At 42.3% G+C, this 22,534-nt stretch overlaps 1 protein-coding gene across 3 annotated transcripts in view; it reads right to left on the bottom strand.

Annotated features, from left to right (window-relative positions):
- The window catches only part of elf1 (E74-like ETS transcription factor 1), a 35,755-nt gene that overhangs the window by 11,429 nt on the left and 1,792 nt on the right, over positions 1-22,534 (bottom strand). For 2 of the 3 annotated variants that reach the window (XM_035161264.2, XM_035161266.2), the window contains exon 1: positions 14,002-14,355. The exons of the other annotated variant lie outside the window; for it this stretch is intronic. The gene's annotated coding sequence lies outside the window, so the exon portion shown is untranslated. Of the gene's footprint in view, positions 1-14,001; positions 14,356-22,534 lie in introns of those variants that run through there. 3 annotated transcript variants of the gene reach the window in all.

Below are 22,534 nucleotides of genomic sequence, written 5' to 3'. Positions count from 1 at the left end.
ATGTATTAAGAGACCCAAGAGCCACACACCCCCGCCCTCTTCTTTCCCACACACCAAAGAGCTGGCAGCACTTGAGAAGTTAGAGATGGCAATGTTTACTCGCTTTGAAATGCCTGTGTGACTAATGAAGTTGCTTACTAGGGCCAGTTGTATTATGCAGCGGGAAGGAGGGTGTAACAGGGGAGGAGGTGAAAGAGAAGGGGGAGCAGGGGACAAACAAATGTCGATTTAATGCTTTGATTTAGTTCATCTTTCTGCTAAGCGTCCAGAGAGATTATTAACATGTGGCCACGGTCTGGAACGCATCACTTGGGAGACAGACAACAGACGGGTGTTTCACTACAGCCGATTGTCGCCTCTGCTGGGCTGGATGCTGCTGCCATCTGTCTGGAGATCGTCGTGATCTCCGTGGCGCGTTTGCTCCAGGAGAGGGTGACATTAGCGAACTCAAGAAGAAAAGCAGGGCTATACGATAAATCATGTAACAAACAAAGGACAAATGAAAAACTAAAATGTGGGTGGACGTGTATTTGCCTTCTAAATGACTATCCACTCACACATGGACCACACACACTTACATTTACAGCAGATGCCCTCAAGTGCCCTCTGTGAAGCTGAGCCGGGACACCCTACGTGGGATCAGACAAATGTGCAGCGGTCCGCATCACATGGGACCACTCTGCGATCGCCCTTCCCAGCCTCTGCGCCTCACCCCAGATCTGAGGAGCTACTCGCACTAAACCATCAGACGTTCTCTGCACAAGAGCCTCTCAGTTAGACAGTTATGAAGCTATTGGTGTGAATGTTTCCGAGCTCACAGGCTGGACTGTGGATAGAGGATGAGCAAATCATCAGCATCCAGTCATCGACGGGTTATCAGATGACCGGAAACGGACTGTTATCACATCATATGATCATATTGAATCAAGACGTAACAGTGTTTCTTTTATTCTCCTTTCTTTTGTTGTGTTTTCTGCTGCGTTCATGCTACGGTGTATCAAACTGTGTCAGCGTTTGTGTGCACGTTTCTTTGCCTACATCCCTCCTGTCAGTGCTTCATTGATCTGGATGGCCCAGTTGGCATGGTGCTAACAGCAGACAGGGATACAAGAGAGCCAGCCATTAGTCAGACACAGCCTGCACATTATCCCCCAGCACATCACAACAGCTGCCTTGTCCCAGCACAGGGGCTGGGCTGTAGCTGCACTTACTATACGTCACGAAGAAGAAGAAGAGGAGGAGAACAGCGAAGGGAGGGATAGAGCGCCTGTGACTCGGACTGGGTGGGGCCTTTACTCTGACAGAGAGTATTTTAGTGTGGTCACCAGGCGAGGCATCTCGGTGCGGTCTGTAGCATGAAATGTGCAACTGCATTTAAAACCAACCACACACTTGTGCGGCATGTCCCCCCTCCTTCTTATTCCTACTAGTGCCTGCTGTTAAAAACTTTATGAAGGCAAAATGCCATCCTGCACTGGAACAATCAGATGATTAACTGACAGACATATAACTATTCTAAAGACCCATTAATCATTGCTTTTTGGGCAGTTGAGGACAGCACTGACATATTGTGAGCATATTGGGAACACTCAACACACCCGGAGGATGCTGCACATTATCAGAATTCATATTTCGTTGTTTATAAGTCCTATATTCAATTTCTTTTACCTCTGTTTTTGGTCTCAACCACCTCCTCTGGGAAATATCTAGCTGATGAATGTAGTTGCTAACTTGTCATCTATTTGTTGCTGAGCATGCAGAGTCCGTTTTTAGAGATATTGCTGAAAACAGCTGCTTTCACTGAACAAAAACAGTAACGCTGCAGGTTATGAAATCAAAACAAAGAGCTGAAAGATGCTAAAATGTCCAGAAGACATGAGGAGAACTGCAGATTTGATTAATTTCTGTGCCTTCTATCAATTTCATAATACACAATATAATTTGATCTAACATTAGTTTTTCGTTATAAAAAATATCGATGAGTAAAAACACAAACCTCTAATGATGAGTGTAATCCAAGGATTTGTAGTTTTTCTCATCATAAACTGAATCTGAGTTTTTTACATATTGGAAAATAAAGTTTGTAGTCGACTCTTGATCTTCAAATTGTGACCCACCTCCATCATGATTTCCCACAGCCTAAATCAGCTTATTCAAAACAGCTTCTTTTGTCACATTCTTAAATGTGATTTGTGACAACTATTTGATTATCAAAAGACCAGCTTTAAAGATAACCATTATGAGGTCAGCTGATAGTGTGGCTCCATGTGGCCCTTATCATGTGACCGTGGTGAATCTCCGGCAATTAGGGCTGTCTGTTGAATGGCAGCCTGATGAGCTGCAGACTGATGGGGGGCGAGTATAAAGCAAACACTGGCCTACCTCGCCCCTACAGTATGGTGACTGCCAGTCGCAATAACAACCAATTAGAGTCAGGATTCATGAACAAATGGAGTATTCCCAGAAGGCCCTGCTTCCCCCGCTTTAGTCTCCTCAGCTGAGCTCATTGTTGACCATGAAAGGAGGTAATTTAAGCCAATTGAATGACTATGCAGTGACTCACCCTGAATGTGGTGAGTGCAAACATTGTGAGATACTAGAAAAGGACCAGGGCAAACTTTACTTATCAGCCGTTTTCAGCTCGGGTTACAAATATGCAGATTTCCACAGGTGACATGATTGTTCAGCATGTGTGTGCTGGGAGGGTTGTGATACGAGATGGTCTCAAAATGAGAGACTCGTTCTTGGACTGGCTTGGCTGGTAAAAACTGACGTAAATAGAAGGTCGTCCTACACGTGTAGAGGTTTAAAAACTGACAGAAGCAGTGATTTTGCTTTTGATCGTGCGATCGGAGAGAGACACTTCAATACCAACAGAGGGGAATCTTCACATCACACAAGTAGGGTTTAGTTTTGTGAGCTCAGCCGTGCAGAGAAACACAGATGTGCAAGATGGCAGAAAATGCGTGGGCTCACCACTGCCATGTTTTTGAATGGTTGTCAGCACAGACATGGTGTTTTTGCAGGATCCTCTGGGTTCCTGTAAAGGAAATGACTCAGTGATATGGGGCTGGAGCTCATTCCTGGAGCCCTGTGATAGCCCATATGAGGCACTGCAGCATCCTGGTCATTTTTCCGGAGAGCAGCAGTTTCAGCATGCTTTACCCAGATGTCATTGAACTAAGCATCAGACAAACAACGGAGAAAAACCACACACAGATGGGTTTCACTGCAGCACAGTCAGCACCATAAAGACTGTTATGTATACAGTATTTTCGAAGCATTCACTTTACTCGCCATGCAGCGTTGCGCAATACAACATGTCTCACCCTGTTTCAAACTCCAACTCAAGTTTATTGAGCTGAATAAAAGGAGTGCTTTCACCGCAATCCTGAGGCCACACCATGCGTGTGGTGATAAAATGGCAGAAGCGGGCACAGAGGCAGGCACAGACACTGCGTAACAGCATGCAGCTGCAGAACACAAGGCATCAGAAAACACAGACGAGAAGAGAGCACGGGCCCGAACTGACAGTGTCTGTCTTACAGGAGGCAGTGGGCTGTGCTGTGGCAGGGCCAAAGGAAGACTGAAAAAAAGAAACATCACCTCAAGCACCGGCTTTCAGAGGGAGAATGGAATTTAATCTCATCTCCTGCAAACCTTGTACTTTTCCACTCAGGCTTCAGGCTCTGGGAGAAGGACCCATGCCTTCCTGTGACAACTGTTGTTTGTGCCAACTAACTCTATTAGATGTAACATTTGGCTTTTTAATGGTTAGACAGCAGTATTAGTCGGATACTATGGCTTTGAGGACAGGGATGAAAGTGTAAACATTTTCTGAGAGTTAAAAGTTCAGAAATGTCCCCAGAGATCATATTCCAATAGTCACTTAAATGTAAGTGACACATTCTTAAATGTTACTGGCTGCCGTCTGTCCTATACTCCTCTGACACCCCCTTAAACTTTCTTGTTCGGGGCATGCAAGAGAAATAATGACAGCCACTAATAGCAGTGACATGTTTTTAAGCTGGGTAGAGAGAAAAAAAACACACCCACAAACTGACCTGTGAATCTTGCGAACAGCATCACTGAACAGTGGGTTCTGCTGCTTCCTGTCTGTTAAACCACATTCAGACGAAAACGTATTCCTCTGTGTAAGAGCGGAAAGTTCTAGACTCCCCCTCCTTCCTTCTCAAACATCATGCAGCGACTCTCGTAGATGTGACTCGTGTGATACAGGTAACATTTCCATACACGAATGATGGAGTAAATATCTTCCCAAGTGATGTTATGGACATAAATGTGTTCAATTGGACTGTTCTGAGATGGTCGATAAATCTTGTGCCTTCACACAGAAGTGCATATTGTTTTACTTGGTACACTCACCAGAAAACATGTTTTGCATGCAAAAATAAATAGAATTCTTTAGATAGGCATTTTAACGCACCATTATATAGATCAGATTAGAGATACCAGTAGAAAATCTCTTGACATGTGACGTCTACAAGTCTGCAACACTCAAGTTGTTGAATGACAGTGATGGTGAATATACAAGCATCACAACAGGACTCTCAAATCCACACCTGCCATTTGCAGACACCTCTTCAACACAATGCTGACACAAGGCGTGCAAACAGAAAAAGCATTACTAACCCCTCCACACACACACACACACACACACACACACACACACACACACACACACACACACACACACACACACACACACACACACACACACACACACATCTGACTTGGCCCCATGAGTCGGTTTCACACTGATTCTCAGAACAGCTACAAACTTCCTGTCACGCAGTTTTGACTTATAGGTCAGAGAAAAAGTTCGCAGATGAGCTGTCTGTATAACTGGAGCCCAGCGAAAACCTCTTCATTAGCCACCAAGAATATCTACATGAACGCACACACAAGACATTCATTAACAAGAAATCCCATCTGTTATTAACTTCTGCTTCTAGTTAATGTGAACAAATGATGAGCCTGGAGATATCCTAGCACACATCCAAATCACAATAAAATCCTTCAAAACTAAACATGTGTCGCGACGGGTGTATTGTTACCATGTTACCAGATGCGTGAGGAATCCAATACTAGGTTTTGTCACAGGGAGACATGTTTTAACTTTAATAGATGCATCGAAACAACAGCCTATTTCTATCGTGTGGCAACAGGACACATGTCACAGATAGGAAGAACCAATGAAGTTGTGAAAACAGGACAGGAAATTGCAGCAAATTTCAAGAAAGGACATTTGAAACCTCTAAAAATCAGTTTGATCTGCTGATCTGATGTTCTGATGCCAGCCTGATTTTATTAAGGCATCTGGACATCGTTAGTAACATGTAGGGCACGTCTGGTCTGGTGAGTTGCATCAATGGTGGGGTGAGTGTCATGTTTGATCGGAGTTACCACTGAAAGCAACATAATCTTCCTTCCTCTAGTAATGCTTGACATTTTAAGTGGTGAAACAGCCGGAGCAGGTTAAACGTGGGAATCCAACTAAATGTTTTCTACATCATTGTTTGCTATGACAAAAGGATAAGGAACCATCAGATTGGTGTTTGGCAAATCCAAGTATTTTAACAATCCAAAATGAAATTAAATATTTTTGCCCAGGCCAACCTATCCAAGGTCATAGCACTGACCTTACCACTACAAAAATCCTTAAATATAATGTGTAAATGCATATTATAACAAAGAAAGACACAATGCTTCATCAATTGATTATAATCATCGTGGGTTCTTTTGAATTTCGGTCTAATCAGAACAAAGTCAGAGCCGATATGGTTTAATATTATTTATTTTAGATTAGATTTGATCATATACAAACCTGCTTTTAAATTGAAACTCCCTATTATAGGTGTATCAGTAACAATATCCCAGCACTGTGAATGTAGGTGCTGCAGGGAGAAATTCATGTCTGGAAATTAAGAGACACATTTCCCGATACAGTCCCACCAGCAGGACCACGTCCACTTTTCTCCTTCACTGAAAAATGTGGTGTCTGATCCGTCAGGCTAAAAACAATAGGAAAACCTGCCAAATACAACCCTGTTCTGTTTGTTATTAACATTGACAGTTATCTTTTAAGTCTTTTCTGACAACAATACGTTTGAGGGGATCTATTTGACTATGTGAGGTACAAGCAGGTAGTATCACTCCTTATATCCTCTTGTGTCTCAGCTCATTTGTCATTCCATTTATTTCAAAATCACTCCAAGAAAAAAAACACAAAAGGTAAAGGACATAAAACATGCAAGCCTGTGCGTGTGTCGGCTGCCTCGAACTGCACATGCTGATTCCTTTTCTTTCTGACATATTTCAAATGCTTCATCCTGCTGTTGTTTTGGCTGCTGTGTGAGAGCAATTTGATGCATGACTAGACTGGAAATGCTAAGTTCTCTCCTTTTTATACAGTAACCAAGCCTCCCCTATAGGCATTAGATATATACAGGAGGCTGCCTATAGAATAAAAGATGAAACAAGATCATTATAAACCATAATTCAAGTCCTGGAGTGTTTTCATAAGAACCAGTGATATTGTGCTGGATACTGTACGTGCTGATTCACACACCGATCTCTGATGTCTTTACATTCATACCAATATTAACATGTCACAGCACAGACATACTGCCAGCAGCGAGAGAGGACAACATACCCAAATACCAGCAACATACCCACGCTTAACTAAAAACAAGGTGAAGGATGGCATTCCTAATTCCTTCTTTAACTATAAACCAGCGTGCCAATTTCTGTGCTAATGGCATTCATCTGATTATGTAACTTCCCACAACAGCTAATTTTCTCAAAGGGGGGGAAAATTCCACTTGCTGCGTTTCTACTTTGTGAACTTTGCCAAGATACTTTCCACACCAGCCTTGCAGCAAATGACTAGGTAATCTCAGGGCTCCGAGTCTGAGTCAAGGCTGGGAACAGGGGACCCAGCTGTTGCAAAGGAGGCTGCATACCAAACAGGTCTGGACACAAGCAGGGCTGATGTGTCCACCCATAGTCAGGCATGCAGCAATATGTAGGAGACAACACGCCTAGAGAGGTAGGAGCATCAAAGAGAACTGGAATCATCTCATATTTGGGATGAAGCTCCTGTTTAAAGAATAGTTCAACATTTTAAAACACGTGCTCGTTGTTTTCTCAGTTAGATGAGAAGATTGACACCACTCACACGTCTGTATACATATGCAGCTGGAGCCAGCAGCTGTTAATTTAGAATGAAATAGAACAGAAAAAGCAGTGAGCTTTTTGTCTGTAGACACTTAGGCAGAGTCAGGGTAGCAGCCCCCGTTCCCAGTCTTTATGCTGAGCTAAGCTAACTCTCTCCTGGCTACAGCTTCATATTCACCATACAGACCCAAGAGTGGTATTACATTTTCTCATCTAAATTTTCATCACAAGAGAGAAAATGAGCCTATTTCCCACAAAACTACTCCACTACTAAACATTATTTTCTAAAGGACATACAGAAATGCAAATGACTACACCAATACAGTATCTATTGTGTATGCTGACATTGTTCCTCTTGGAAAAGATACAGCACTATGAAACAAGCTAATTTGCAGCTTTGGCAAAGCTGCTTTCAAGATTTTGACAGATCAAGCTCGGTTTAACAGCTAATAGCGACTAAATCAGCTCTTCTCATCTGATCCCCTGCAAAGCCTCACAGACAGGACCACTCACAGCTTAGCCCCTTCAAGACAGCTTATCTGATTTCACACAATTGGATACTGGGTCAGTGTGGTATTAGGTATCACTGGCCAGTGTTTCTATATCTAATCTCAAAGCCGGCAAACGTGTGCTCATTCCTTGATCTCAGGACAGAAGTGCCGAGTCGTTACTTTTTATTATGCATACTTCAAGTAGGGTCAGAGGAAAAACTGTTAAGCTTTGTGACTAAACCGACACTCCCATGAAGTCATGGCAAATGTTCGCATTGCATTCTTTGGGGTATTACGACATTACTTGCACTTTGGTCACGATAGATCTTGTCACTGTTGGCTGCCAACTACTGTATGTCTGCATCAAGGATGTAAAAATTAGGATGACTGTACTAATACCAACGTATTTAATATCCTCCATATATTCCAACTGCTGCAAACATCAATCAAATGTTCATTGCACTTTTCTGAAGCCATGTTTGAGCTCTGTGCAGGAAGCAAAAGGACAATCTGTCCTGCTTGGTCAATATTTGAGAAGGCTTTATGAAATACACTAATTTACGACAGTCAGGCCGAGGGGAAGGTGTAGCATGGTTGCAGGAGATGAGGACAATAAAGTACCTGGTTATAGACAGATGTGCTCATTCGGGTTTTATAACAAATTATTTGCATGGTGTTATTGTTTAACTATATTAGAGATTTGTATTAATTATATGAGGGAAGTAGGAGAAGATAAGTCTGTGAGTTTAATGAAAATGGCTCTAAATCTATTTCTCTCTGAGGAAGATACATCCAGCTGCGGCCTTAAGAACAGGGTAACCATTGCTTTAACACTACTTTGACTAAAGAGGCCCTACTATCTGGCTCCCGAGTGGCTGGCTTTATGTTGTTCTGATGAGAATCCCAATGCAAAAACGCAAAGGTAAACAAGGAGTGGCTGTTGCTTAGGAACAAGCAAAGGGACAGGGCTTGTAAAGTCGGCTCCGTGGTAGAAGACAGAGAGAGCAGCTGGGCCTCAGTCAGCTCAGCAGAGGCCCGGTGTGTTTGTGAGGACACTCGTTTCAGACCACGCAAAAGGACGACAGGAGTAAACAGACGACTCTGTGTAGTAAACTGCTGATACTGGACTGAATCAAAGAACTGAATTGAAGAGGGAATGGTTCAGCATCGTTGTAGAAGCCTGTACTCACTGATAAACATCGGCCGGGTCCTCCGCAGGATGCGGATACTGAGTTGAGACACAGCTCTTGTGTATGTTCACCTGCTTGTGGATTATTTCCTCTAAACTTCACTTTAGCATCATATTGATAGCTAGCATGGGATGTTAGCTTGAAAGCCATATTGTGTCCCTAGCTTGAAACTGTGTTTGCTGCCATTATGACGACTGTGTCAGGCATGACCACCATCACGCGTTAACACCTGTGAGTCCAGCATAAGGTTAACTGTTTGTTTTGATGTGAATGGGGCAGCAGCATTCTCAACAGCCATTGAGCTAAACTGTTAGCATTTGCGATGTATAGCTACAATAATTGAGATTTGCTTAAAGGATTAATTATAAATAAATGAAGATGTCTCTGTCGAGTTACCATCCCCCAGAACTCAGTCATTTCTGTAGTCGTACGAGATAAAAATTAGTTTGAGGTTAAGATTAGTTTGTGTGCATCTGTCAAACCTGTGGTTCAGCCCTTGTGTGTCAGCTCATCAGCCAACATCGCATGACACTCACACGCACATAAAAAACAACGCCACCATCATGTATAATATAAAAGCAAAGCGTAAAAGTCAAGGAGGCACGGTTTCAGGAGAATAATAAATAATTCACGATATAAATAAACCTGGCCTCCAGAGCTAAGACCTTTCCACTCAGACAGCAGTTCGGCAGATTATTTGAATGCTGGAGTCATTATGGGCATGGCCAGTTCTCAATATGACAGCCTGCTGCTGGAGCTTCCAGACACAGACACCACTGCAGCTGGGTGTCTGGGACGAAAGCCTCTGAAAAACCATGTGGGAAATCAATTTCCCTCTGTGCCTGGGTCAGAATGCCTCTTTGTTAAAAGTGATACAGCGTTAAAACCAACACAATGTTTAAATTAGCCAGAGGGAGTGTGAGGGAGTTGGCATGAGACACCAGCTCAAACTTACTTCACCGAGTATGTTGGTTTTTACGTTTGCATCCATCTCACAGTTGGGAGCCTATTTTGTGCATGATGTCATCTCATGCAGGGTGGAACCCATATAATTGGAAAGAAAAACACTGCTCAGGCCGCTGCAGTGTTTGGTGCTAGCAAATTTACAGCAGTCAGATGGCTGTTAGGAAAGTCATACGTGTATCATATTCCTGTATTTACAAATTATACAGTCACAGATGACCGAGCTTCAAACACAGGCCGAGCTCATGGAAATGTTTATGAGCCTCTGCACCCAGCTTTTATCTGGAACAACATAATACTGCACCTCAAACTGCCTCCACCCACACAAGTTCAGTGAGTAACTATGACTATGACAGATAAACATTTATCATGATACCGGGTGTATGATAAACATTTCCATCATGAAGTAATACACCTCAGTCTATTAATAAAGTTTACATTTAGTTACATGAACTGCAATTAGGATTAGGAAAAAAGGTTGGTATACACTGAAAAAAGAAAATTGTCGGACCAACTTGAAAAAATAGCTTTAAGCTTGTTCAACCTAAAGTTAACACGTTATATAAACACAAGTGCTATGAAAGTAGCATTTTATTCTGAAGCTGGTCAACATCGATTTCATGGTTTTGTATTCAAACATCTAATCTGAACTGGAATAACTGCACAGATGTCAGATAGATCTCACTTAGTGGAATAAAACCTTCTGTAAAGGCGGTTTAATTCAGTTCAAAAGCTGAGTTAATGAACTCGGTTGCTTTCCACCACCGAGCATGATGCACTGTGTTGAACCTGCGATAAGTGAACCTATTTGCAGCCATATTAACAGCAGACAGAATCTGCACCCTGACCGGCGTTGCATAACCAGGAGTGTTATCAAAAGGTGTGACCTGATATTTCACATATCATCTCTCTCTCTCACACACACACACTCTCTCTTTCTCTCTCTGCATCTGAAATGATCCGCTCTTGGCTTTGACCCATTTCAGCCTCATGGGAGTCTCTGATCTGCAAACTTCTGGATTTCGTCTTTGCACAAACAAAATAGGGTAACAAGTTTGGGCTGGGAGTTTGTGTCTTTGACAGTTTGTATGTTAGAGTAAAAAATGTGTGGATAAGTATTAAGCAAAAGAGGTGCTAGTCAAACGTTATAGAATCCATTCAAAGTCTTGTCACTTTACTACACATCCTCCACAAAGGAAAAAGTAAAGAATCATTAAAATAAGTGAGCCACCCTCAGTTAGTACAAGGAGGGGTTTTACAATCACTGAAATGTCCAGTATTACATCACATCCTTCCCATCAGTTTTCAGGAAATAAGTCTGAAGAAAAGAAGAAAAAAACATGATTACTTTTTTTGTGGGGGACTTTTGGACGGTGCTCAGATATGATGATCACAGTTTTGGTTCGACACGTACTCCAGTCCCAGCACGCTCCAAATATGAGACAGTTGCAACATTAGTAGACAATTGCTTAATCTATTTGACTTTATTTATCAAGGGAGTGTAGCAGCAGTGCATTAGTTGGCGTGGTTAAGTTTAAGCACTTGGAAATACGTTATGTGCCTTGCTCAGCGGCACCATGACAGTAGCTGTTGGGACAGAGGAGAGTGTTACACATTAACTTTCCCCACCCAGATTTTCCCAGCATGGTCACAGGAGCTCAAACTTCCCGTCACAAATCTACTTCTCTAACCTTTAGGTCTCCATCCATCCTCTCCAGAAGAAGAGAGTGCTGTGGACATTTAAGTAGCAAAGAAGAAATGGAGAAATTGACATGGAAACATGATGCCAACCAAATCTTGATTTAATATTAAACAGCCGAGTGAAACCATCAGAAGAGAACAAGAGCTCTGACTCTGCTTTCTCACTTAGCAGCGGGGTTTATGAAAAGATAACGACCTGTGGGTAAACAAGACGGGTATCTAGTAGTTTCACTATGAGTCAACTGGTTCTCTGCATCCTCTTTAATAAATGGGACAATTATTCAGAGGGAGAAGACTTAAATAAAAAAGCTAATATTTCAAGTAATCTAGTAAACATGAATTTACAAACATTTTGAGTTAAAGCTTGTTGACTTCTAATCAGTCCAATACTAAGTCTGTACAAATGCATCATATTTGCATTACTGCTGCCAACATGATATATATAGTATAGTGAAATACTGTTGATCCTTTTTGTGATAAAGAACAGTTTGTACCCAACGACATGAAACTGCTCTTGATCCATTCAAAGCATAAGAAAACCGATTGTACCTGAACCATCACGGTTGTCTGTGTAGTTATTATCTCCCATGCATGTTCCTGAAACCCGAATCTTACATTTTTACATATCTCAGCATGCTGGGGCTGCGAGTAATAAACTCCACCTCGCCATACCGCTCCTTTCCAACGCCTCAGTCATCTTGCCTAAGACTAATGATCTAATTACAGTCTAGGACTTGTTGACTTTGTATTGAAAGAAGAGCCAACCTGACACTACTGTCAAGCCCCCCCCTTCCCTCCCTCGCTTCATCACACACAAAGCTTCACTAAACAGCAGCTCCAATGTGAGTTCCACGTCTGAGACACGAGAGCCTAATTTACAATCCAAATCGAGGTGGGCATCGTGTTTAATGAAAAATGTAGGTCAAATGCAAACTCATACCAACTCCACACAACAGAGCCATTCACTCACAGAGTCACGTGTGAAATACTAATACAGAAAAACAACTTGTATGCTTTCCCAGTGCAAAGCAAACTGATCCACACCCAGTCATTGTTCAGTTAATGATCGAGTAGAGAAATTCTTCTTGTATTTCTGGAGCAATCTCTTCCCAGCCTCCTGTCTAAGGCCCCAACTGAAAGTTAGGTCAGACATTACATCAACAAAATCAATTCTGAATGCCAAACACATGAAACAATCACAAGCTTAGGTATTTTGCAAATAACTACATTAAAAATCTCTGACCAAACTTGGAGGGAAATGTTGGACCTGCAGCAACATTTAAAAACAGATTCAATAGCAAGTGCACGCAAGCAACTGTTTATTCAGTGAAAATGTACGTGCACATGACTCCTGTGGTTCACATAGTGCACAGTCGGTTTCTGATGAAACAGGAAGTGTGTTTTTTTTTTTATCTCTGCTGCACTGAGCAACTTTCAGAAACAGATCCTCGACAACATTAAACAGAATCATTTAACAGGTAGATGGGGAAAAAAACTGACGTTAGGGAACGGCAGCTTAGAATAATGCCCAAAAAAAAGAGGAAGCAAAGTGCTGTGTTCAAACTTCCCTTTGAGCTGAAATGAGGCCACTCTGGTCCCCCACATTACAAGATGAGCAACATTCTGTTCTGATGAACTTAAGATGTTGATGCATGAAGCGCTGCATGACTGACTCCGTGTACAAGACTGTGAAGAGCAACAACAGCTTAACGGCAGGGTTTCGTTCTCAACTAATGCAACATTTAACATTTTAAATAACTATATCAAGTCTGAAAAGTAATCAGGGATCAGAACTGACATGATGTCTAATTACTGATTACCACACCAACAAAAATACATGTGGGCTTGGTCAAGGGGGCTTGCAGAATACTGTTCCCGCCCTTGCTTCAACACGCCATATAAGGCAACAATTTATAATAGAAAGCAACAGACATATCAGCAAAAATACGAACATTGTGATTAGTTTTTAAAAATGAGAAACATGAGACCTCAAAGCTATGACGTGATCTCACACCGTGTCAAGCCATGAAGTGTCAGTGGAGTTTGAGGGCAATTGTTTGATATGTGCAACGGCTTAAAAGCTTAATAAACTACCATATTTATATGTTTTATGAATTTAGCTGCTGTTTGGTTGAACTACATTTGATACAAGTAGGTTTTGAAGAAGTTAGATATGGGGGGGGGAAGGCAGGTATCTCAACTGAACCTGCATGACAGGTTACAGCTCCATCGTGAGAATTTCAAAATGCTAATGAAAATGCTAAAACTAAAGCAAAAGTGAACCTTACGGCAATCTATCTACCCAGCTACCTGTTCACTTACAAACACCACATCAAAAAACATGTATGTTAACCCTTTAATGTAATAATATTGATTTAAACATTTCATTTGTTCACACTAAATAACCATCTAAATAGAGAAAAGTGTGAAGAGGAGAAGAAGTATTCAACACTAACCTCAAAGACACAGGATTCGGGTGACACGGTCCATAATAGCAACCAAACAGGTCTCGATCTTAGTAACCAATGAAAATCAAGAAGAAAAATGGACAACAAAAGGCAAAGCAGGGAATAATCCAAGGTGCTTTCAAACAGAGCAAGTGTTTCTAAAGGTGTGGACCGCTGCTCGGCGGGCACACGTCTTTCTCACAGCGGCAAAACAAAACTGGAGATGCGGGGGGAAAAAAAGACAATGCAATGGCTGCTGTTTGAAACAGAAAAAGGAGAAGTGTAGTGAAGTAACTTGTCCTCTCCCTATGAGTCACGCAGCACTGTCGCCATTGGTAAGAGAGCCCTGGGGCAGAGTGCTTTCACCTGGCCAATCAGCATCAAGTATGGGCCCTGAATGCAAATCCTTTCAGGTGAGCTCTTCGGTGGCTGCGATTGGTCGGGACTTCGGCGGGGGAGGGGAGAGCAGAGAGGTCCAACCAGGGGGCCACACCTTAAACAACATGAAAGACGACAGACGGGTTTCTCCTGCAGAGGCGGAGGAGTGCTGGAGGTGTAAGTAAACAGTTGGACAGGTATGCACTTACGTTTAGACTTTGACCGTACAATATGGGCCAGGCATAAAAATCTGTGTGGCAGCTCAGAAGTAAAGTTTCCATCTCCTTGTCCCATTACAACACTTAGAATGAACTGTGAGTCTATCGGCCGTGTCGTGGAGCCAGTTAAGCTGCTGACTTGTGGGGGAGCTGTTCTACCCGATTGAGAAAGCCCCATAAAACAAATTATACCAGTGTGAGGTAGAAAGGAACGAAACAATGAAGTCAAATGTGTTTAGGCATGAGCAAGTGCTTCAACGCAGGTAGACAAAAACAGAACAAAATCTTTCTACCCCTCCTCCTTCTCCTCCTCTTTAAGAGTCAGTGATCATTCTGAGGAGGGGCAAGCTCCTGTTTATAACAATCATCACAAGCCAGGTTTAAGTCAAACAACTGAGTATTCGTGTGTCTGATTTTACATGCAGGTGTTATTACAATGTGCAGCAAGTGTCAGCTGAGGAAGGTGACGCACATCATTTCTACAGACATATATGTAGTTAGGGTTAAGCTGAGACCTGATAAGACTCTCTATCAGAAATGAAAATCAAACAAACAGGAAGTGGTGGTCTGTGGTATGGGTGGAACACGCTGTGTCTTCACACTTGTCTGTGCACCAATTTACACATGAGTTCCACTGAACAGCCCTGTGTACTATAGTCAACAGAGGTCAAATGTTTAAATAAAAGCAGGAATGTTGAAGTAGAACATAAAGATAAACCAATACATGTCTTGAGGAGATGTTTTTGTAAAAATGAAGCCATAAAACTCCACTGTAGCTGGGTCCGTTTGTCTCGAACGCCTGAATCACCCTCTCAATCTCCACTGAGCGCTCTCATCATCACATTAATTCTTCCCGGCCTTGGCTCAGTACAGTTCAGCTCAGTTGAAAGCAGCTGTTTGCTTCAGAGCAAATTGATAGCCTTGCTGGGAGGGAGAGTTACACCAAACAAGCTCCATTTATCACTGCCCGTGGAAATATCGTCCACAGCCCCGAAGCCTTTGTGGAAACTGTGCACTTCTTGAGATATAAACTCTTCAGAGTAATGCACTGCAGAGCTGCTGAAATCCAGGACAACTATGTAAACACACAAAAACACGAGCAAGTTTAGTTCCTATATGTTCCTGTGTCTCTTTTACACCAAAATCAGCGGGTATGTGTGGGATTTTTAAAAAGGCAACTGACTCCTTTTCCCCATCGCAAGCGGAGGAGCTTTCCTCAGTGAGTCGCGTTCGACATCATACATGCGACGGAAACCAACATGACGAAAAACCTTGCATTCTTATCAGCATTGGGCCTATTTATGCGCCATTGCCCAGAAGTTCAATGCACGTCATAACTTTACGCTGGAAGAGGTGCGGCATCCACCTCTGGATGTCCAAAATAAATAAGAAGAAATTAGCACCTTGATCCGGGTGTCGTGTTTCCATTCCTGCTGAGTCATTCGACCCGGGAGTGAATCCAGACTGTATCCATTCCCACTACAGACAAAAGCCAGGTGTCGTGGGTTTTGTGACCACTGGAAAAGGGGCTTTACAGATTATTTAAATCTCTGTTCAAGCACCAGAGAGTTTTTAGAAAGTATCTGAAGCCTGAATGACAGCTGCATACATTTTTGAACTTTGCCATCAATGTTAATGATGTATTGAATTGAATTAATTTCATAGTGTGAAAGCAACAGGCTCGTGTTGTTGCCACTTCATCAGGGTAGTTTTTCATCTTCGGTTCACCCTTACTACAAATCTTATAAATCATGAAATTGAAATTTGATTCATATATTCACACAGATTATCTCCTCTCAAAGAAAAAAGCATAAAAACAAAGGACACGCTCTGACTGAATCACATATTCAGCATATTGTGGGTAAGCAGCTGAGTCCAACGACTTTTCCACAAACGGATATGTTTAAAGTAAATAAATGGATAAATGAATAAGTTAATTAATATCAGGGCAGGGCTGGCATTAACTCTTTCAATAAACACTGAGCAGTCAGTATCTTTCGAGTGAGACAGAGCGTTGTCAGTTTTTGTTGAGAGGAACAAGATCGGAGCTAGAGGAACTACACGTATGAACTAAATGTCCTGTCAGCATCTCACTAAGAGAATCTCTATCTGCCCAGTTATTATAATTTAAAGTGCCCGCTGAATATATACAGTCACATGGAAATGTAATGAAGAAAAATGTGATTGTTAGAAAATCACTGTTCAAGAGTTTAGACTAAAGTGAAGTAGCATTTCATTTAAAGTGATAGAAGATACACATCTTTGATAATAGTATCTGTTTCTGATGCGGCAAATTCATGCCCATCAAGACTAAACTGTTTAAATCTGTGATTGTGTATTTTCACATAAACAGAGCAAAATAAATTGTGTTTGCACTTCTTCTCCCCTCAGATTTTACAATCCCTCAAATTATCTTTTGTAATGCTGAACTGAAACCCACCCAGATTTGCACAACAATTTACATCCCCACTCTGGGGAAACACCAATTAAAGTGAAGATGTTGAAGTTGCTGTTGCTTTAGAACGTGACAGTGGATCAACTCAAATTCAGATAAAGTCTCACACACAGTGTTTAGACTTTATCTCTATATTGCTACACTGGTGGTGTGTTAACTAAAGCAACAAAAAAAAGCCTTGGTGTGTGATCAGTGCGGAGCCATGTGACCCTGCAGACAAGATTCTTCAAAAGAACAGGGACACTAGTTAGTTTCAAAGCTAGTTCTGCATAACAGAAGCCAACGACAACAGATGCAGACCTCAAAGCCCCCATTTTCTGTGGCATGTCCCCATTAAGCTGCTGTGGTTACGGCCTGTGTCAGTGAATTTGCTTCAACTCAAAGGAAGGACACTAGATCACTCACAGGGTAATAAAATGACAGGGTGTACTCTTGCAGGATGTTAATATTCTTGATTTCAAAAGTCAGTGTCATCTTGAGCTGCTTGATTCACATATTAACACGGTTAGAAACCAATATATGCAATAAACATCTCACATTAAACATTAAAGCCAAAAACCCAAACGTGATCTGAGCCTGAATTTTATTAGGAGTATTTTAGTGCAATGCAGCCTTGAAGTACGACTAGCACTCACAACTTTAAATATTGAGGCATGCCCTACAAATTTATACCCAACAAATACATACTCCGCTGAGAACTGTAATCAGAAAAAGCAGGTCACTCTGTAAAGAATTATGTTGGAGGACTTCAGACTCATTAAGCCAGACAAACATTTTGAAACAATCCTTGACAACGTGAGATATGGGAGCCTTTGGATGACGCACAGAATTATTTGAGCAGCTTGGAGGTCATCTGATGGCTGCTCCAGCCGCTCAAGTACAGAACAGGGGACGCTTTCAGCCGAGGCTGTCAGACGCTAGTTAACAGGACCGAAGTAAAGGCCACTGGGGAAACCGAATGAGGTCAACAAGACGGCAGAAAGGCATTTTAATTAACCCCACTGAGATGGACAATGAATTATAACATCTGTCAGGTGTGGACTGGTTATGAACGGTTGGAGACCACCGAGGTGATATGCAGATACTACAGTTATTTGGGCCGGCTGGTTGAGATCTGACTTTCTGTTGGAGGTTGCTCAATAAGTGTACAGCTCATAGCTCTATGAAAACATGACCATTCTCCGATGGTGACTGTCCTGAGCCTGGACATGATTCACTGTGCTGACCAAGTATGAGTACAGATACAACAACGCAACAATGAGCTGTGGAAGTGCACAGCTACACAGAAGATGCTCTCAGGGATATGAAACAGCTCAGCACCTGTGAGCAGAGAAGGAAGCACAGAACACAGGCCCGAGGAGCTCATGGTGTTCAGTTTACATGAGTTTACCAGGGACTAATATGTGATATGTGATATGTGCACACAAGCAAATGAGTCCTTGGAGAGATACTGTAAACAAGAGGTCTCAAACACTCCTACATCTTCCTTCGAGGGGGCTGTTACAAAACTCAAGAGAAAAAAAACTCTGCAACAACATTTTGAACTACATGCACTCCAGAGCAGAGCAGCGTCTATTGCCAGTGAGATTTAGAAAATCTGCTTCCTGCTTGCAGATGAGTCAGAAGCGAAGTAAACCCCAGAGAAAAAGCTCCAGGTGAGTTTTTCCCATTTTAGTGTGAATTGTCAGGTGCCTCGAATGTGATCACAGTGGTGATTGTCAAGTTGTTCCCAGCTTACTAATTAAATTAAATATGAAATAAAAAAACTGCCCCATATCTGAGCCAGAAATTACACTGATTTGCTTTCTTGTTGAGACGATTGTATCATTTTAAGAAGTCATGTTCTCATGTTCATATTTGTGCAAAAACTACTGAGCTGATTTCTATTAAACTTTGTATAGGAATGGGCCACAACCCGTTACATTTTGGAGCGGATCTGGAGAAACGTGCAGATACATGGCGCGATGTGGCTTTAGCCGTGGTAGAGATATGCACACTCAGCTTGCTCTTCTATTACTATCTGATTATTAAATATGAAGCTACAGGCGGCAGCTTATTAACTTAGCTTAGCAATAAGCCTGGAAACAGGGGAAACAATTAGCTTTACCTTATTGGGTGCCTGAATAAACAAAGACCCGTTGCACATAAGGTGGAATCATCATTTATCCCTCTGGTGGGTTGGACAAAAATAAATAAACATGGAGCATAAACAAAAATATATTTTTTAATGCAAAATCCTTTGCATCAACAGGGACTAGCTGGTGTAGTATCAATAGGTCTAGTGCTGCCCGAGCTCCACACAGACTGCAACTCATCAAATATTAAACACACACTAGAGCAGGCCAACCATCCTGATCGTTCACATCACACCTCTGTCAGCTATTCCAGCTATCTGCCTTCAGATACCAGCAGAAAAGGTTCCCCATGCGGGTTTCTCATACAAACATCATCAACAATCACTGGGGCAACAACAACTAGCAGTTTTAAACCCGAGAGTCCCAGTTTATCGGAAGCTCATTACTAATAAAATGAGGCCCTAGGAGCATATTGCTCTGTCACTCAGGGCCTGGATTATAATACCCATTGGCTCCATGCGGTTAAATAATTCAACGAGCCTGAAGCTGCCTGTCACGTTGAAATTAACCCAGAGGAGAAAAATGACTAAATGTACTTATGGTTAAAAACAGACAGCTGCCTGTCAGCTGACGTGATGAGTGGCCAGAGCTCCGCGCAAATTCAGTTAACTGTGTCTGTGCTTATATCAGTCACATTAATTTGCTGAAAGTAAAATGATCACTAGGCTTTTTTGGGCCAAGCTCACTGTAACACTGAGCTGACTCAGGCCTCCGTGAGCCACTCACTACTACCTCATTAGCTCCAACAGACATAAAAAAATGACAGGGTGTAATGTCGTTACGAGGCAAAGTTGCAGACAGAGCCAGTTTCTATTTTTGGGAGGAACTATTCTGTGTGGAGAAACTACAGTGAGGGGAACATTACTGACCAAGCCCTTCTTAAATGTAATTACACATACATCAGTGCTTACTGCAGTTTACTACACTGTGTGCCTACACGGACCTCAGCAGGCACCATAAAGATATCAAAGTAATGTGGTTAAGTAATGTCATGATGTCAACACGCTGCCAGAGTGAACACTAAATACTCGGATTCATCCCAGAGTACTCGCTCCTGCAGATAAAGTGATACACTGACACTGAGATTATGTGATGGAGGCCAAATATTATATCATGAGAAAGTAACTGAGGGATTTCATCTTTGTATATAAACTTGTGTGGTGTCTAGAACATTGTTTGGAAAACACTTCAAGCTATTCCTTTGAGTAAATCTGTGATACTTTTATTTGAATAGTTTTATTTTTGCACCACACACACCACAAATACTGTTATTGCCTCAATTTGTAATTTTATAACCCCAGAATTTTTTAAAAATGACATCACCGATGACAGTATTACAATGATGCCTCAGAATAGTAGAAATTTCTATTGTTTGCAGAGCTCACGTCACAGTTTCTTGTTAGACTAAACATACCTGAGGTGTCCTCTTTTACGTGCTAAAAATAGTTTTGCCTGTAACACTGGATTACATCATGACAATGCAGAGATTCGTGAAGAAACTGAGCCACAATGACTCGTTCCAGTCACATGCTTGTGAGCCAGGCAGCGAGGAATGAGGTTACAGGTGGAATTTCCCTGGTCTCCCGTTTCTCTCTGACGTCATGTCCAGTCACAGCAGTTCACTGCCCTCGCTGCTGCTACTGCTGCTGCTGCCGCTGCTGCTGCTGCCTGACAATCCACCATGTTTTACAAGGTGATAGTCGGGTGTCACAGGCCGGTACGGGTTAACCAGGAGTGTAGAATTAAGGAACTTTGCAAACAGCAGTTCCCCTGCGAGCCCTCAACAGAAAACTGACCGACACATGAAAAAAAAACAGGAAGTTCCACAGTTTTATTTCTCTTTTCACTAGGTTCCTGCATTTGTGCAAGTCATTTCAGGTTGCAGCCATCTCATGTGATTGTTTGTTTAGTCAGAGCATATGAACATTGCCATCTTGTGGTTATTTCTATGGTAACAAATTACACTAATTCATACCTAGCAAGTTTTTTTGTCATGAAGATCGAGGCTTTATGGTCATCACTCTGTTTTTAAGCTTGCAGGAGTTAGTAAGCAGCTAATTCTTTTTGAAGGTGCAAGTGTGGGCCACTTACATTGAAGCTCTGGGTAAAACATTATCACATTAGCTCCCGGAGACTCAAATATCTCCGAACAGGAATGTGAACCACTGGATTTCCCTGTCTCTTGCAAGACCACTCTGAAAGCTTTTGTGAAACTGGAGTGCTGCTTTCTAAATAAGATAAAAGCTCTGTTCTTCTTTTTGTGTTGCCAAATCAATATCCAGAGGCCCATTATGGCAGACGGGCACATCTTGGACAAGGAGAAGAAGAGTCTGATGTCTGAGGAGTTACTAAAGAGATCACAGCAGCACAGAGCAGCTCTCCATTGTTGTCCCTGGTCATCATCACGCTCCGTCGTTGCTCAGACTACTGATGGAGACGTCACTGTCACAGGATAAGAAGGCTACTGAGAACTGCATTATCCTCAACCACACTGTCTGCAGTGCACACACAACCACACAATTGGACATAATCACTCAAAGACTGTGCAGCATTAAAGCTATCAAAGCAGTCAGTAAAAGGGCAGAAGAGAGGCTGGATGTGTGGGCGGGAGCATGGCAGGACGTCTCTAAAACAATGACACATGCTCGAAGCCAACAAGACGACTCCACAGTGGAATATTTTTGGAAAGTCTCATTCTGGATAATTGCTTTCAGTTGGATTGAAGTTTTCCAATTATCCACAAGCTATTGACAGTGTTCCCACCATGGGTAGACTGGAGGGGAGGTCAGAGAGGGTGGGTGAAGGGTTGGTGGGTCCAGCTGGTCTCGTCTCTAGTGGCCCTGACAGGCTTTGAGCCCGTTCCTCTTCCCTCTGCGTCACGGCCGCCTCCTCTGGGGGGAGCAACTTTGCTCCACCAATGAGATTGTGTCCGTCTGTCCCATGACACACGAATCTTAGGCCAGAAATGTAAACATCTGGGAAACATTTAGACTTGCCACAAAACGGGGTTGATCAACAATTTAAAAGAAAACACTCTGTCAAGCATTACAGACATATTTGTAGAGGCAGTAAACATTCATTCATATTTGTCCTCTGAAGCATCCCAGTGAGGATTTGAGACTGTCTCTCAAAGCAGCTCTTCTTCGTTTTAGTGAATATTTTCAGTCTGAGGTTCCGTCATTGGGTTAGTGAACACACTGTAGTCAGATTAGCTATGGTTGCTGTGGTATTTTATATCCTGAGAAACAAAATAGGCCCGTTTCTTATTTCTCCGGTTGTAAACTAAGATGCTTTCAGACACGTTCTGAGGTCCAGACATTTTCCTGAAAGTTTTCCGGAGGAGCTGTATCAGAACG

This window comes from Hippoglossus stenolepis, chromosome 7 (assembly GCF_022539355.2).
Source record: "Hippoglossus stenolepis isolate QCI-W04-F060 chromosome 7, HSTE1.2, whole genome shotgun sequence".
NCBI lineage: Eukaryota > Metazoa > Chordata > Actinopteri > Pleuronectiformes > Pleuronectidae > Hippoglossus > Hippoglossus stenolepis.
This window is presented reverse-complemented; position numbering and strand designations above follow the sequence as displayed.